We start from the raw sequence: 11,445 nt of genomic DNA on the forward strand, positions 1-11,445 counted from the left end.
GAATTATCCTCAGAAGAACCAAAATCTCCCATGATTGCAAATGTGAAAGACATGGACGAAAAGGCTGAGGGACACCTCTCGCCTATACAAGGTGAGAGGGGAAGAGTTTTTCTTATGACGGGCTCATGTCATACAAGTTTTTAAAAAAGTTATTATTTTTTTATTTTTTATCATACTATTTTTTTAATGGATAAAAATGTGCAAACCAATGTTATTAAATCGATCTAAAAAAAAAGTTGATTTTTTATGACGAGGAGCCCTCGCCGAAGTGAGGAAAACTCTGAGTGGGGCTTCATGACCACCCTGCCTTACATGACCCACCTCTAAAAGTTATACACACCTGTGCGCTAGTGAGGTTTGATCCGGTGCCTTCATCTCAGCACCCTAACAACCATCCCAATGGCCATGCAGTTAAGTTTTTTAATATTTTTTATAGAGGTGAATTTTTTTTTAATATATTTTATTTTCAAATAACGTGTCATTTCATGGTAAAAGTTGATCTATTCAGCGCCGATTAGATTTTTTCATTTTTTTAATAACATGATTGGTCAAGTGAACCGATTTTAACATTTAAGTATGCTTTTTATCATGTCTAGTGCAGTCAAGGTGTTTTGACGTGTGTCAGGCATGAATCGTGCATATAACAAGTGTCGATTCATGTGTGTACGTAGCATGTCGTCGAGGAAGAAATATCCTATAAGAAATCTTTTTATCTATAGCTTTTATTCGATTTATGAACCTGTTAAGTTATTTCTTTGATTTTTAGGGGTGGAAACCCATTCATCAGACAAATCCTTTACGGGTAGGTTTTTTATTTTTGGGTGCGATTTGAACTTGTAAATATGCTTATCATTGCTTGTTTGATGCTTTAGAATCAAACTACTTCAATAAAAATCCTGAATTTTCTTGTCATAAAGTTTTGGTGCAATATGAACCGTTCATTTTGATTTTTAAATCTCTTTTATAACCTATCTAAACAAACAAACAAACAAAATGTTCCTAACATAATGCCTGTTAATAAACCTATAGAGATCACATCTGTAGTTTTTTTTTTTTTGATAGGCATCATATATGCAGGTTTTGATATACAAATCATAAGAAACTATGAGTTTTCAAATTGATCAAAGACCTGTTAGTCATTCTAACTATAACGACCTTAACTTATACCTCTTAAAAGATACATATTTTTTTTTTAAATCAATGACGAAAATATTCTCAGAGACTCGGGGGCCTTTACTGTTCCACTCCCAATTAGATAGTCAAACACAACACAAGAGATCTTACATTTATCACCCCAAACTATAGCAACTCATTATTTATTAATCATGAAAGAAAGAGTATTTAACAATAATTATAAGAGAGATATCAGAGTTATTTTAATGACATAAAAATAAATAAAGAAAAAGATTGAGCCACGTTGTCTCTCTGTGAACAGTCTAGCAAAAGTGTAACACTCGTAGCTCTCTCAGAAGTTAGTCGCTTCACTGATCTCTTGTAGCTGCAAAAACCACAAAAGTAAGGGTGTTAGAAATCTCAGAAATTCTGTGTATAGGTGCCTCTATTGAAATAAATGAGCATAAAAAATACATATAAGATTCATGCAATAACTTAAAGGTATGTAATTATGACAAATTGATAATTCAGTTATGCATTCATGTAATAGAAAATAATTATTAAGCATGAAGAAACATTTAAAAAATAACAAAGATCACTATTTAAACAAAACAATCATTTAACATATATTAGAAAACAACATCATGCAATTATCAACATGTAACAATTAAAGAAACAGGTAATTATGCATGATTTAATGCATAGTAGGTGTAATAACCACGAATTTTTATGCGTAAATTTGCATAATTTATGTGTTACGGGCCTGGGATCCACCTTTCGGATCCAGGATCCATATGTAAATAATATCATATTTGAAATATATATATATATAATATAATAAATTAATAAAAATATGTAAGGGATCCACAGTTGGATCCATTTGGACCCAGCCTATGGATCCACGTCGCAATGGTAGCGGGTCCAAATTTGCGTACCCTAATAACCATTGAATCTACACCGGGTCCCGGGTTCGGACCCGAGTCGCGTCCCCTGTAGCAAGTAAGTATCGAAAAAAAAAACTCTTAAACCCGGGTCGGACCCGACCTGGATCCGTAACCCGGTAGGGTTTTTAAAAAAAAAACTGATATAGGCTGCAATTTTTAAAAGGGGAAAGAAAGGCAAGAATCGTGCCTAGGGCACGATTCTTGCAGATTACTGAAAGAGAAGAAGGGATGGGGTCGGTTACAGCAGACGTAACCAAACCCCGCGCCTCTCGGCAAGAGGGAGGGGGGTTTCGGCGATAAAAGGGAAGTGGAGAGGGGGTCTCACCCTCTTCCCTCGTCTCTCTCTTCCCCCGTCTCTCTCTCTCTCCCTCTCTCTCGTGTGGGCATGCATTGGAGAGGTGGAGGTTGCCGGAAAGCTGCAGCCACCAACAGCCACCACAGGCTACGACAGCTCTCCTTCTCCTGTCCTTTCCCTTGCGTGCGACAATCACCGACGCCGACACAAAAATCCCCTCCACGACACCGGAGCAGTCGAGGCCGATGGAATCACTCGCCTTCTCACGATAGCCGCAACCCTCAAACGTCGATTTTTGAGGTACGTGTTCTCTTTTGATTTCAAATAAGAATGGGAACATAGGTTTGTATCCCATGCAATACTTTGGTAGGGTTTCAGTGTTCTCACAGTTGTATTATTGTCAAGCTTGCTTTGGGTTTCCGTAACTCCCAAATCGACAGATTTGGGGAATTTCGGTTGCTGTGAAAAAAAAAACAGAGTTAATAAATTTCTATTTTCATGATTTGGGCCCCTGCATTCAGTCGGCTGGGTTGAGTACCTGACCCAGCCGACTGGGTCGGCTGGGTGGGTCTGGCTGTGTGATAGACCCAGTTTTGGTTGGGCCACTTGTTTGGATTTTTTTTTTTTATTTGTAGAGATACATGTAGTGTGTTTCCTAAATTTCCAGTTTTCCATGGGTAGTCATGTGGTTGTGTATTGTGCACGTGTTGTATGTGTGGGTAGAAACTTCTGGTGATCCCACTTAATGAGTTTATTTCTCAAACTTTAGAAATGTTGGTTTTGGTGTTTATTATTCCAAGATCTTTGAATCCTTCAAGACAATAAAAGTTATGGATAACTAACTCAAGCTCTAACTTTTGTTGTTTCCTGCATAGGACTGTTTTTCATATTCCAATAGGCATATAAATTGTGTAAAGGCTTTGCAATTTTAATTCACTGAAGAAAATAAGTACTTCACTACTGTACTTCATGATGATCTGTGGCTGGATCTGGTTCCAAGCCAAACTCAAAACAAAATTTATAATTTTTGATTCTTAACTCACTGGAAATGATTGGTTGTGTCATCTGTGTTGCTAAGTAGCCTAAGTTGTCCTCAGCTAGTGTAGCCTGAGAGTAATATTTGTCTAATTCAGAGGTTAAGTAATCAAGATTTTCTCTCCATTATTTTTTTTATTACTACTTCTTTGATGCTTCACCTTCTGCATATAGCTAGTAGCAAAATACATTAGTTAGAAATCGTTGGTTTATGGAGATATTGCCAGACAACTTAAGTTTGGATTCCTAAACCTTTGGGTTAACCTGTTGATCCAACTAGCATATTTTGATGCTTTGTGTATAGCATCCTTTACAGTTAAAGATTTTCGGCTTGTATGATCCTTGTTCTAACATATATATATATATATATATATATATATATATATATATATATATATATATATATATATATATATATATATATATATATATATATGCATGGACTGTATTGTATGCACATGATAGAAATATGCATGGGTTATTTCAAGAAAGAAAAAAAAAGAGAAAAAAAAAGAAAAAGAACATAGTCCATTGACAGGTATGTGTACGTGTAAAGAGATTTTGCATTGAAATATACATACAATCTATTGTGATTATACAACATACATGATTATGCATACGTGACATTCAAATCTGAAGTTTTACCCTGGTATGCATGATAGATTTCAGATTTGTGGTCATGACACAAGTGTTAATTCCAATACATGTTATGAATGAAGAGTTTTGGGTGTAAACCTTCCGTCTATATATTTATGTTTATATTAAATGATGCTTTTGGCACGTGCAATATTACCAGAATGCTCACAGGTGTGATTAAAGTGCGGGCTGTGCAAAAGAATTATATTTAACATGAATATGTGAACTCATACGCACACATGAGGATATTGTTGTTTAAGGCACATTTCTATATTAACGTACATGATCGTGCATGAAAAGGGATGTGGAATGAATGCATATGGGCATATGATTGATGATTTTTGCTTGTGAATGCATTGATGGTCAATTGGATCATCAGGGGTTGGGTGAGCCTCGAGAACCAGTTGTTCTCTGTTTTAGTTATTTTGATGCATTGTGCAAATCAGAAGTGATATTATGGTTTTTACTGCACTGTTCCTTGTTGCTACAAACTATAGTCCCGTGAAAAGCTTGACATGCTGTTTTGCAAGCTTATGTTATTAAAATTTTTACATGTTGATTTGCAAATGTAAAAGAGATGAATTAATAACAAGATAAAAGAAAGTAAAGAACAGTGTAACTCATGCCTCCTTGATGTCCCTGCTTTAGTGTGAGAATCTTGGACGTTGCGGTTTGGGGAAACCGTGAGGATACAAAAACTCCGTGAGCTTTGTTGTTGCCCCTGAACCCGATATTGAGGTTCTTCTCCTGGCCATGGTTTTAGGGAGAGTCTGTCACTTTTCCTTGGGGTGGTGTGTTTTGACACAACTGTTGTTGTTGTTTTGGTATATCAATAAAGTGGCGCCAGTGGATGTTGTTTTCTCTGGTGTCCCCGACATTGGATGTTGTTTTCCAATGTTCCGATGGATGATGTTGTTTCCTGATATCGGTCGAGGGCTAAGTTTGGAACCCGGTAATAAAATACAAATTGTGTGCTAAGTTACCCCGGGAACCATACTTGACCTCGAGGACTATACCCGTTTGGTGTATCCGCGGGCAATGGTAAATTAAAAAGAGGAATTTAAAGTTGTGTGCATTTAATAAGACATGTATATGAAAAGAGAAAAGCTTAAATGAAAGATAATAAAAGGGGGTTCATGCATTGCACATAAATCACGCATATTCTTGTTATGCATTAGTTCATGCATGTTTATCTATTCACTTGGTTATTATATGTTGATCATTGCATGATGTTGATCTCTTTTGCATTTAAATGCCCTTATTGATTAAATTATGATCACTGTTACTTACTTCGTGTTCCCTCATGCTTAATGTTTATTTTATTTTTGCATGGATGGTTAATTGTCTTATGAATTGGTTATAATTGTATCCCTCTAAAATATTACATGGATCATATTTATGTTCTTTTTCTTATTTGATTCATTAGAAAAAACTGTACGCAGAATTCTTCGGATTTCTGACCTTCTACTTTTATTGGTTTTTCCCAGACACAGGTGATCAGTGAAATCGACTCGCTTCTGAGGAGATACGAGGGTCATATTTGCTTCAGACTACTTCATTTACGGACAGAGTGACTCTACTTTTGTTTCTTTTAGTTCTTATTTCCTGCAAGTTGTTATTTCACTTTTGACATTGAGTATGAGACTCTTATTGATTCATTAATAAAAAAGTTTAGTTGGTTGATTATGGATGATAAATGTAAGTTTGTTTATGGTGTGTAGTTGTCCAACTAAAATTGGAACTGTAAGGACCCCAGGTCTCTGGTTAGTTTTCTGCAACTCTTAGAAAAAAAATCCGCATTTTTCAAAGGTATGAGTTGGGGTCGTTACAAGTTTGGCATCAGAGCCACCACAAAGACTTACACTTTTATCATCTTTTTGTGTTAAATTTCTAATTTTGGTTTATGAGCCCTGTCCGGAAGCGTTTGCAAGTCGTGCCTTGTACTCCAGAGCAATCTTCTTCACTGGTAAGGCTATGATATACTTTTATGAAAGTATGTGAACTCCTTATGTGTTTATGGTTCATTTCTTAGTTTTTTTTTTGAATTAAGAAAGTGTAATGTGCTTGTATAAGTATATTTATTGTAATTGTGGTAAACATACAGGATAAATCCTAAGGGTGTAGGATTGATAGGGGGTCTAAATTTTTACGAAAGTATGTGCGTTGTAGGTGTTGCATTATACCCGCAGAGGTGCTTTGTCCTCTATTGCTGCTCCTGCAAACTGGCAGGAGCAAAGAGATTTCATGATAGAAGTCATTCATACCCTGACCGAGACCATGACGGCTCAGGCGACACAGACAGCACAGGCGATGCAAGCGGCTCAGACTATACAGGCGAAACAGGCTGCACAAGCGGCCCAAGCGACACAGGTTGCACAAGCAGCTGCGCAGGCAGCCGCACAGGCAACGACTCGTGACCCTCTCGTTGATATTGTTTCAAACGCGGGTGACATTTCCTTCGAAAGGTTTCTGAAGTTGGACCCACCTATTTTTTCAGGAAAGGCCGACCTAAAGGCAGCCGAGAACTAGATCGAGGAGTTGGAGCGGGTGTTCGACGTCCTACCTGTTTCTGAGGACAGAAAGACACATTTTGGCACGTACCGTCTAAAAGGCGATGCCAAGAAGTGGTGGGACACCCTGTGAAGGGTGAAGTTCGCCGATTGGGACGAGATCTCCTGGGAGACGTTCAGGGAGGAGTTTCTGGACACATACTTTCCCGCGTACGCTGAGGAACAGATGCAACGAGAGTTCCTTGATTTGACTCAGAGAACCATGAGTCTGGTAGATTACACTACCAACTTTCAGAATCTCGAGAGGTACTGCCCGAACCTCTTCAAGAATGAGAAGGCAAGATCGGCGAAGTTTGTGCACGGACTAAAGGATGGGTTACAGACTTGTGTTCTGTCAGGTCGGCCTCCTACCTTTGCCGATGCGATCGAGTCAGCCATTGTTCTGACCAAGGACTGGGAGCTGTCTAGGAATGTATCACAAAAGGGAGGCACAAATGGAGGGGATGCTTCGGGCGGAAAGAGAAAGGACCCACCAATAGGCAGAAAGACTCAGGGTGGCAAGAGGCAGCGAACCCAGGAGGGACGTCAGCAAGGTACACATCAGGGACAACTTCAACAGAGGCAGCAACAGGGGAAAGCTCAATCAATGTGTCGCAGATGTAATGAAAGTCATCCTCAGGGTTTTTGTCCAATGTTCAAGGGAGTTTGCTACCGGTGCCAGCAGCCTGGGCACATCGCTCCCTATTATCCAAACCCGCCAGCAGCTCAGGGAGGACAGCAGCAACAGCTACAACAACAACAACATCAGAGACCTCAGCAACAACAAGGCCAACGAAAGACCAATGGGAGAGTTTATGCTGTTACGACCTCTATGCAGAAGGATGGGACTATTTTGATGGAAGGTATCCTCTTGGTTATCGACCATTAGACTTATGATATACTTGATTTTCGTACTACCCACACTTTTGTAGCCGTTTTAATTTTGAGGACGAAATTCTTTTAAGGGGGTAGGGATGTAATAACCACAAATTTTTATGCGTAAATTTGCATAATTTATGTGTTATGGGCCTGGGATCCACCTTTCGGATCAAGGATCCATATGTAAATAATATCATATTTGAAATATATATATATAATATAATAAATTAATAAAAAGATTAATAAAAATATGTAAGGGATCCATAGTTGGATCCATTTGGACCCAGCCTATGGATCCACTTCGCAATGGTAGCGGGTCCAAATTTGCGTACCCTAATAACCATTGAATCTACACCGGGTCCCGGGTTCGCACCCGAGTCGCGTCCCCCGTAGCAGGTAAGTATCGAAAAAAAAACTCTTAGACCCAGGTCGGACCCGACCCAGATCCGTAACCCAGTAGGGTTTTTAAAAAAAAAAACCGATATAGGCTGCAGTTTTTAAAAGGGGAAAGAAAGGCAAGAATCGTGCCTAGGGCACGATTCTTGCAGATTACCGAAAGGGAAGAAGGGGGGGGGGGGGGGTCGGTTACAGCAGGCGTAACCGAACCCCGCGCCTCTCGGCAAGAGGGAGGGGGGTTTCAACGATAAAAGGGAAGTGGAGAGGGGGTCTCACCCTCTTCCCTCGTCTCTCTCTTTCTCTCTTCCCCCGTCTCTCTCTCTATCCCTCTCTCTCGTGTGGGCGTGCATTGGAGAGGTGGAGGTCGCCGGAAAGCTGCAGCCACCACAGGCTACGGCAGCCCCCCTTCTCCTGTCCTTTCCCTTGCATGCGACAATCACCAACGCCAGCACAAAAATCCCCTGCATGACACCGGAGCAGTCGAGGCCGTTAGAATCGCTTGCCTTCTCACGATAGTCGCAACCCTCAAACGTCGATTTTTGAGGTACAGATTCTCTTTTGATTTCAAATAAGAATGAGAACATAGGTTTATATCCCATGCAATACTTTGGTAGGGTTTCAGTGTTCTCACAGTTGTATTATTGTCAAGCTTGCTTTGGGTTTCCGTAACTCTCAAATCGACAGATTTGGGGAATTCCGGTTGCTGTGAAAAAAAAAAAAAACAGAGTTAATAAATTTTTATTTTTATGATTTGGGCCCAGGCATTCAGTCGGCTAGGCTGAGTACCTGACCCAGTCGGCTGGGTGTGTCTAAATGTGTGTTAGACTCAGCTTTGGCTGGGCCACTTGTTCGGATTTTTTTTTTATTTGTAGAGATACATGTGGTGTGTTTCCTAAATTTCCAGTTTTCCATGGGTAGTCATGTGGTTGTGTACTGTGCACGTGTTGTATGTGTGGGTAGAAACTTCTGGTGATCCCACTTAATGAGTTTATTTCTCAAACTTTAGAAATGTTGCTTTTGGTGTTTATTATTCCAAGATCTTTGAATCCTTCAAGACAATAAAAGTTATGGATAACTAACTCAAGCTCTAACTTTTGTTGTTTCCTGCATAGGACTGTTTTTCATATTCCAATAGACATATAAATTGTGTAAAGGCTTTGCGATTTTAATTCACTGAAGAAAATAGGTACTTCACTACTGTACTTCATGATGATCTGTGGCTGGATCTGGTTCCAAGCCAAACTCAGAACAAAATTTATAATTCTTGATTCTTAACTCACTGGAAATGATTGGTCGTGTCATCTGTGTTGCTAAGTAGCCTAAGTTGTCCTCAGATAGTGTAGCCTGAGAGTAATATTTGTCTAAATCAGAGGTTAAGTAGTCAAGATTTTTTCTCCATTATTTTTTTATTACTACTTCTTTTATGCTTCACCTTCTGCATATAGCTAGTAGCAAAATCCATCAGTTAGAAATCGTTGGTTTATGGAGATATTGCCAGACAACTTAAGTTTGGATTCCTAAACCTTTGGGTTAACTTGTTGATCCAACTAGCATATTTTGATGCTTTGTGTATAGCATCCTTTCGAGTTAAAGATTTTCGGCTTGTATGATCCTTGTTCTAATATATATATATATATATATATATATATATATATATATATATATATATATATATATATATATATATATATATATATATATATATATATATATACATGGACTATATGTATGCACATGCTAGAAATATGCATGGGTTATTTCAAGAAAGAAAAAAAAAAGAAAAAGAACATAGTCCATTGACAGGTATGTGTACGTGTAAAGAGATCTTGCATTGAAATATACATGCAATCTATTGTGATTATACAACATACATGATTATGCATACGTGACATTCAAATCTGAAGTTTTACCCTGGTATGCATGATAGATTTCAGATTTATGGTCATGACACAAGTGTTAATTCCAATACATGTTATGAATGAAGAGTTTCGGGTGTAAACCTTCCGTCTATATGTTTATGTTTATATTAAATGATGCTTTTGGCACGTGCACTATTACCAGAATGCTCACATGTGTGATTAAAGTGCGGGCTGTGCAAAAGAATAACATTTAACATGAATATGTGAACTCATACGCATGTATGAGGATATTGTTGTTTAAGGCACATTTCTATATTAACGTACATGATCGTGCATGAAAAGGGATGCGGAATGAATGCATATGTGCGTATGATTGATGATTTTTGCTTGTGAATGCATTGATGGTCAATTGGATCATCAGGGGTTGGGTGAGCCTCGAGAACCAGTTGTTCTCTGTTTTAGTTATTTTGATGCATTGCACAAATCAGAAGTGATATTATGGTTTTTACTGCACTGTTCCTTGTTGCTACGGACTATAGTCCGGTGAAAAGCTTGGCATGCTGTTTTGCAAGCTTATGTTATTAAAAATTTTACATGTTGATTTGCAAATATAAAAGAGATGAATTAATAACAAGATAAAAGAAAGTAAAGAACAGTGTAACTCATGCCTCCTTGATGTCCCTGCTTTAGTGTGAGAATTTTGGACGTTGCGGTTTGGGGAAACCGTGAGGATACAAAAACTCTGTGAGCGTTGTTGTTGCCCCTGAACCTGATATTGAGGTTCTTTTTCTGGCCACGGTTTTAGGGAGAGTCTGTCACTTTTCCTTGGGGTGGTGTGTTTTGACACAACTGTTGTTGTTTTGCTATACCAATAAAGTGGCGCCAGTGGATGTTGTTTTCCCTGGTGTCCCCGGTATTGGATGTTGTTTTCCAATGTTCCGATGGATGGTGTTGTTTCCTGATATCGGTCGAGGGCTAAGTTTGGAACCCGGTAATAAAATACAAATTGTGTGCTAAGTTACTCCGGGAACCCTACTTGACCTCGAGGACTATACCCGTTTGGTGTATCCGCGGGCAATGGTAAATTAAAAAGAGGAATTTAAAGTTGTGTGCATTTAATAGGACATGCATATGGAAAGAGAAAAGCTCAAATGAAAGATAATAAAAGGGGGTTCATGCATTGCACATAAATCACGCATATTCTTGCTATGCAGTAGTTCATGCATGTTTATCTGTTCACTTGGTTATTATATGTTGATCATTGCATGATGTTGATCACTTTTGCATTTAAATGCCCTTATTGATTAAATTATGATCACTGTTACTTACTTCGTGTTCCCTCATGCTTAATGTTTATTTTATTTTTGCATGGATGGTTAATTGTCTTATGAATTGGTTATAATTGTATTCCTCTAAAATATTACATGGATCTTATTTATGTTCTTTTTCTTATTTGATTCATTAGAAAAAACTGTACGCAGAATTCTTCGGATTTCTGACCTTCTACTTTTATTGGTTTTTCCCAGACACAGGTGATCAGTGAAATCGACTCGCTTCTGAGGAGATACGAGGGTCACATTTGCTTCAGACTGCTTCATTTACGGACAGAGTGACTCTACTTTTGTTTCTTTTAGTTCTTCTTATTTCCTGCAAGTTGTTATTTCACTTTTGACATTGAGTATGAGACTCTTATTGATTCATTAATAAAAAAGTTTAGTTGGTTGATTATGGATGATAAA

The sequence above is a fragment of the Nuphar pumila genome, chromosome 15 (genome assembly GCF_984573655.1).
Source record: "Nuphar pumila chromosome 15, dmNupPumi1.hap1.1, whole genome shotgun sequence".
In the NCBI taxonomy this organism is placed as follows: Eukaryota; Viridiplantae; Streptophyta; class Magnoliopsida; order Nymphaeales; family Nymphaeaceae; genus Nuphar; species Nuphar pumila.